The 7,461-nt window shown below is 40.6% G+C and overlaps 1 pseudogene across 1 annotated transcript; it reads left to right on the forward strand.

Annotated features, from left to right (window-relative positions):
• The first annotated feature begins 1,806 nt into the window (after positions 1–1,806).
• On the forward strand, positions 1,807–6,883 carry LOC307133501 (E3 ubiquitin-protein ligase TRIM39-like; annotated as a pseudogene). Its single transcript has 6 exons — positions 1,807–2,376; positions 2,465–2,560; positions 4,003–4,236; positions 4,328–4,466; positions 5,744–5,805; positions 6,312–6,883. The product of its transcript is annotated as an E3 ubiquitin-protein ligase TRIM39-like (transcript).
• The last annotated feature ends 578 nt before the right edge of the window (positions 6,884–7,461 follow it).

Genomic DNA, 7,461 nt, shown 5'->3' on the forward strand with positions numbered 1-7,461 from the left:
CTAAAACAAAATAAAAACACTATAAAGACTCTCCAAACTATTAATAACTAATTTACCCTATCCCATAAATGTTTTTTGACCTGTGTTTTAAAAATCCCTCTTGATGATAGGAGTATCATAATGTTTCTACTTCATGTAACATGAGAGTTCATACTGGAGTGAACTCAGTGAAGCCGTTCTCATCTTGTGATTGGGGAAAACATTTCTGAGGGCGTGGTGAGCTCGCGCTAGGGGCGTGGAAAGTGAGCCATTGGAAGAACCATCCTACGTCACGATGACCCACAACGTCCAATAGGAAAATTCAACTGCAGTAGCCACCGTTCAACCTTAAGAGAGTAGCACTTAGACGGTTTTACACCATATATTATAGAATTAAAACACTTTATACCCAAATGTCAAAACATTTACTTGAATCAATGAACAGTATTAATAAAGCCCCAGTCTTGCAGATCATTAACTAAAAAGGTTGGTTTAGGGTTTAGTTGCCCTTTAAGTGCAGGCAGTGATTGTGATGATGATGTGGTGCAGGTGCGTGTGATCAGTACTCGGGAGATGGAGTGTGTTCTGATTGGGAGAGTGTGGAGCCTGGCGTGCTTGTAACAGCGCACAGTTTTCCTGGGCCGCGTCTTTCTAACAGGCTCCTCACAAAAACATGATCACCTGACTCCAAGACTGAACTCCACACCTTCCTTTTTATAGTCTATGATTATCCCCTTTACATTATATTATCTGTGCAAATGACCTACAATAAACAAAGACATGAAACAAATTAAATAACAATTCTTTGAGGTCAATACATTAGTTTGAGCTTCTAATAGTTCAAGAATGTCAAACTCTTTTCTCCCAATAGATCAACAGAGGAATCATCCTGACAAGCTCAGGGATTCAAGCTCAATTGTGTCATGTTTGAAAAGACTGAAGATGTTTTAAAGGAAGAGCAGCTTTCTGTCATCATTTACTCATCATGTCGTTCTGAACCTGAGAGACTTTCTTCAGTGGATCACAAAAGACATTTAGAAATTCATACAAATATTTCTTCTTTGGTCCACTTGTATAGTCTATATATTAAACAATGAGGTTAAACACAAACAGACACACATGAACCCAACACACCGAATACAGGGACGAATGTAAGTGTGTGAATACAGGAGGAGCTCTGACATCACTGTAGTTCAGAGAGAGATTCAGAGAAAGAGAAACTTGATCAGCAACAATATGGACGCCTGAAACGATCAACCTCTTCAAACAACAGAATATTTATTGATCCACTCAAAGAGTCACATCTGATCCTCAGAGGTAATGATAGAAATATAAGAGAGATTGAGCTGAACAGGTTTCTAATGGAAGTGATCTGGTTTAGTGGGTTTATGTCAAACTGGGATAAGTTGAACAGAACCAGGTTTAATCATGTCAAATACTCGACTACTTTAGTTGTTTACTGCACTGAAATGTTATCAGAATTATATAACAAGTATTTGTATTTGATCAAAGTTTGGTGTTTCTGTCATTTTGTCACATTACATAAAGACTAAAGAAACAGGAAGAAAAAGGAACTGCAGACAGACTTGACAAACCTGCTAAACTGCAGTGTTTTAAACTTGTTGATTCTTTTCCTTCTCTGTCTCCTCTAACTCATCCGTATAATAAAATCATCATCATCTTCATCATCATAAATTCAATAATTTACACAGAAGCTCTTCAAACAAAATGTCTCTGAAAGCATGAGAAACTTGAATTCTGTATTATTCAAGTGTCTCCAAACCTTAGACTAGTAGTGATTTCTCTTCTTCATTTCTCTCTCCAGTGATGTCTTCCTCCAGCAGTCGACTGACGGAGGAGCTTCAATGCTCTATATGTCTGGACGTGTTCACTGATCCAGTCAGCACTCCATGTGGACACAACTTCTGCAAGACCTGTCTGAATAAGTGCTGGGACAACAGCCAGACCTGCAACTGTCCATATTGTAAAGAAACATTCAAGCACAAACGTGATCTCAAGATTAACACCACACTCAGAGAGCTCGTAGATCACTATAAAAAGAAAAATCCTGAGAAAAAACCTGAAGTTCTGAAAATACCTGAAGTTGTGTGTGACGTCTGTGAGGAAAGAAAGCTGAAAGCCCTGAAGTCGTGTCTGGTGTGTCAGAGCTCTTACTGTGAAACTCACCTGGAGCGTCATTTGAGAGTGGCAGGTTTAAAGAAACACAAACTGATCAATCCTGTGAGTAATCTGGAGGACTATATCTGTCAGAAACATGAGAGACCTCTGGAGCTGTTCTGTAGAGATGATCAGACGTGTGTGTGTCCGATGTGTGACGTGACAGACCACAAGAACCACAACACTGTTCCTATAGAAGAGGAGAGTGAAGAGAAGAAGGTAGAAGTTCCTGACAAAATAAATGTAATATATATCTTTAATATAAATAAATCAGTTTTGAAAACATATTGTTTTATTCTGTCTATAGACTCAACTGATGAAGACACAGAAAGACGTGCAGCAGATGATCCAGGACAGAATCCAGAAGATTCAAGACGTCAAACACTCAGCAGAAGTCAGAAAAGTGAGTTTAAAATAATGTCATTATATGAAGTTCATAGATTCAGGATGAGCAAGTCCAATCGATCATCATTACGAATGTGTATATGCCAACCTGGTCTCATTATGAAAATGTACCTCTGGCAACGTTTTTGCAAACCGCCAAAATACGTACCAATAAGTACATATCTCTGCAGTTTCAAAGTGAAATGAACACTAGAGGCAGTAAAACAGCAAGCACTTTTTATCGATTTTTTTTTTTCCATGTAAATGAATAAATTTTGGAGTTTGCGTCACTTAATCTGCTCCATATGCTCGGCTTTTTTTATATAATAAGTTTGCTCAGTAGCTCAGCTGGTACAGATTTGTACTTGTAATAATGAAAGCTCAGGTACGAATCCCGTGAAAGACAAGACATGATAAAAGAGCTCAAAGATGAGTTCACACAAGCTAACAAGACATGGTTACTATTGTATTTTTGTCACATTTGCTTTTGTTAACACTATCGGTTAGGTTTAGGGTTTAGTGTAGGGTTACGTTAAAAAAACAATGTCACAAAACGTCAGATTGACGCTCATCTGTTCCGGGAAAAAAACGAAGCTTTTGGCGGCACCCAGTGGACATATCACTTTGAAACTGCAGTGATATGTACATATTGGTACGTATTTTGGGGTTTGCAAAAACGTTGCCAGAGGTACATTTTCGCAATGAGACCAGGCTGGTATATGCAGAAGTCATTTTCTTCACTTTATTTCTCATACTTCCTCTACCATTATGGAGGATGGGGGCTTAAATTTTATTAAGCCTTAAAGTTCTGTATAATTAAGGGTGTGGCTACTTGAGTGACAGGTGGATTGCTGTTTGTCTGCTGTCTGTTAGTCATCGCGTCACCTCAGCTTCACCCACGTCCCGCCTCTTTGCCCATTTTCAGTTATCCGGGAGTGATGCGCTGCCAAGATGGCAATGGCCGACTTTACGCCTCAAAAATGCTCTTCAGAAACCTACAGGTGACGTCACAGACACTACGTCCATTTTTTTTTTACAGTCTATGAGTGCAACCTGATTTACGGCATGCGTCACATATTTTACTCGTAGCCTCGGTGGAGTTAGCCAACAGATAAATATAAGACGAAACAATCTAATATGCAAGTCTCAAAACTAACGGCATGGCAGAGCCAGCAAAGAAACCAAAGAGGGTTTTGTCGGAGGAAGCGAAGAAAAGAAAGAGAGAGTGATCGGACATGAGCCCGAACACAAATCAATATCGGACAGGCTTACACTAGCTGAAAGAGGCAACAGGTTGCAAGTCCAAACGTCATACCATCTTATATCATGTTTTATAATGTAGCTATAACAAAGTAAGATGGCATGACATCAGTTGTAGAGGCTAGATGGAAAGTAAAGTCTGTATCCGAGAGCGTCTTATCAAACTCCACTAATCATTGGTTGATTGACCTGGTTGAGCAGAGAAACACAGAGGAGGAGAAAGCAGCCCGTGTTGAGCTCTTCACTGATCTCATCCGCTCCATTGAGAGATGTCAGACTGAACTGCTGGAGATGATGGAGGAGCAGCAGAAAGCAGCAGAGAAACAGGAGGAAGAGCTCATTGAAAAGCTGGAGCAGGAGATCACTGAGCTAAAGATGAGAAACACTGAGCTGGAGCAGCTCTCACACACTGAAGATCACCTCCACCTCCTACAGGTCAGTCAACATCTCTCTGATCAATGATAATGCAGTATATGACACCATAACACTCCCCATGCTGAAGGATATCTCCTCTCTCCTGCTGTAGATTTACTCATCCCTGTGCAGCTCTAGAATCACCAGGAACTGGCCTGAGATCAGTGTGAAGACTGATGAGAGTCTGGAGACTCTGAGGAGAGCTCTGACTCAACTGCAGGACACTCTACAGGAGAAACTCACACTAAATGGTACAACAATATCAAATACACTATACAGATACATATATTCATCATCTTTAAACGTCAGCAGTGTTGGGGAACGTTACTTTTAAAAGTAATGCGTTACACTATTGCGTTATATTAATAATACTAATTGTAATTTTGTAATTTTTCTATGGAAAGTAATGCATTGCGTTACTTTTGCAATATATTTTCTTGCTTGTTTATTTTTAATAAAAAAAAAAAACCAGAAGATCTATTTTTTGCAAATGTAAAGACCTTTTCATAACAAAAGTGTAATAATAAGCCTCAGGCTGAAGAAAATGCAATTTTCAGCTGTGCTGCCAAATGGATCGTGCCAAATGTGTGTGTGTGTGTGTGTGTGTGTGTGTGTGTGTGTGTGTGTGTGTGTGTGTGTGTGTGTGTGTGTGTGTGTGTGTGTGTGTGTGTGTGTGTGTGTGCGTGCGTGCGTGTGTGAGATAGGCCCTGTTCCAAATGGCACAGTTCAGAAGGGTGCTCGCGAGCGCCCCCTTTGAGGTTGATATGCGCCCTTGATGCACACTTTTGCCGAGCCTGCACTGGTGCGGGTTACGCAGCGGACTTCTTCCCGGCAGTCAAAGCGGCATTACGTCGTGTGGGTTTAGGGTGCTATTTGGGACAGTGCAAGAGAAAGGTTTCTAAAGGCCTGTTTACACCGGGACGATTTTCATGTGCGTTTATTGCTGTCGTTTAACACCTTGTGACTAAACACAGGGCGTCAATGTGAGTGTGCACACCGACACGCAAAACGGCAGACGTAAAAGTATTATTTTTTTTTAAAACGCACTGGGTTGATTTTTGGGTTTTTACGTGACGCATTAAAAACTGGCTGACCAATGAGATAACGTGCCTGATGAAAAATAATTTTAGCAGAAGAAAATCAAACTGATAGACATCAAGGATTTAAGATGCACATTTGTTCTTCTTTAGAGGAGAATTTCAGATCTGTTGCTCAAACAGCTTTCATTTTAAGATTATTTAAGTTTAATATTTATAGATTTATTTGCTGAATAACCACAACACTAATCCACTCAACAAATGAGATGAATAACATCAGACACAAAAATTTGTACCAAACATTTGTAAAGTTAAATCTGTTTGTAAAAGGAGGAATATTAAGAGCTGAAGCTCAAAGCAATAGTTTCTGTTTGATTCTCTGAATATCAGCAGAGACACACACATTGATCAGATAAAACATGATATTGAGCTCAACTCTTTAAATATAACCTTAAATCTCGTCTATAATTCCACACATAAACATGTCAAAGATCTGATGATGTTTTATTGTCATTAGTCTCTACAGATCTGAAGAGGATGCAGCAGTATGCAGGTACAGTGTGTGTGTGTGTGTGTGTGTGTGTGTGTGTGTGTGTGTGTGTGTGTGTGTGTGTGTGTGTGTGTGTGTGTGTGTGTGTGTGTGTGTGTGTGTGTGTGTGTGTGTGTGTGTGTGTGTGTGTGTGTGTGTGTGTGTGTGTGTGTGTGTGTGTGTGTGTGTGTGTGTGTGTGTGTGTGTGTGTGTGTGTGTGTGTGTGTGTGTGTGTGTGTGTGTGTGTGTGTGTGTGTGTGTGTGTGTCTGTCTGTCTGTCTGTGTGTGTGTGTGTGTGAGTGTGTGAGTGTGTGTGTGTGTGTGTGTGTGTGTGTGTGTGTGTGTGTGTGTCTGTGTGCATGCGTGCGTGCGTGCGTGCGTGCGTGCGTGCGTGTGTGTGTGTGTGTGAGTGTGTGTGTGTGTGTGTGTGTGTGTGTGTGTGTGTGTGTGATTAAACACTGATTAAATATTACAAACATCATCTCAGAATGTGTGTATTGAGTTATGATTCATATTCTCTGTTTTCTCAGTGGATGTGACTCTGGATCCTGATACAGCTCATCATAAACTCATCCTGTCTGATGATGGAAAACAAGTGAGAGATGGAGACATTAGACAGAAACTCCCAGACAAACCACAGAGATTTGATAGATGTCCCTGTGTCCTGGGAAAGGAGGGATTCTCCTCAGGGAGATTTTATTTTGAGGTGCAGGTGAAGGGAAAGACTGAATGGGATTTAGGAGTGGCCAGAGAATCCATTAACAGGAAGGGACCGATCACACTGAGTCCCAGTAATGGATTCTGGACTGTGGTTCTGAGGAATGGGAATGAATATGACGCCTGTGCTGGTCCTCGTGTCTCTCTGTCTCTGACAGTGAAGCTGCAGCGGGTCGGTGTGTTTGTGGATTATGAGGAGGGTCTGGTCTCCTTTTATGATGTGGAGTCCAGCTCTCATATCTACTCTTTCACTGCTCAGTCTTTCACTGACAAACTCTATCCATATTTAAGCCCATATCTAAACAATAAAGGTAAAAACTCAACTCCTCTGATCATCACACCTGTCAGATACAATAAGCCTAAATTAATTTACACCGCAATATGAAAAAGGAGATGAAACTAATGATCAGAGGTGGACACTAGTTAAGTATTTTTACTTTCTACTCAAGTACATTTTTCAAGTATATGTAGGCTTTGTTGTGGCAAACCGCCCGTCACCCCTCCTTCCCTCATTAGTCCCAGGTGAAACTTTTCCGCAATCTGTTGCGCGTGCCTGGGCCGGATAAGGCAACGCTCTTTGCTATTGTTTATGGCGCGCAGTCCGTGCCAAAATTAAGCATTTGAACGATGACCAACCAACCAATCGAACTTCAAACCGAACGTCTTGTACTTTGAGCGTCTGACTGAGCGGGTGACCCACGTGACGACCTGACGTCAGCATCTTGAAATTATGGTTGTTGTTTTTTTACCATGTAAGTATCCAAGATGATGTGTAAAGACTCTAAATGGCAGTTGTGGAATGTAACGAAGTACAAATACTTTGTTACTTTACTTAGGTAAATTTTTCACACATCTGTACTTTACTTAAGTAGAATCAATAGTGCATACTTTTAACTTTTACTTTGTTAAATTTTCCAGCAAAAATTATACTTTCTACTCCACTACATTTCTACAACGCTCCGT

Source organism: Gobio gobio (assembly GCF_949357685.1).
Source record: "Gobio gobio genome assembly, chromosome: 11".
Classification (NCBI taxonomy): Eukaryota; Metazoa; Chordata; class Actinopteri; order Cypriniformes; family Gobionidae; genus Gobio; species Gobio gobio.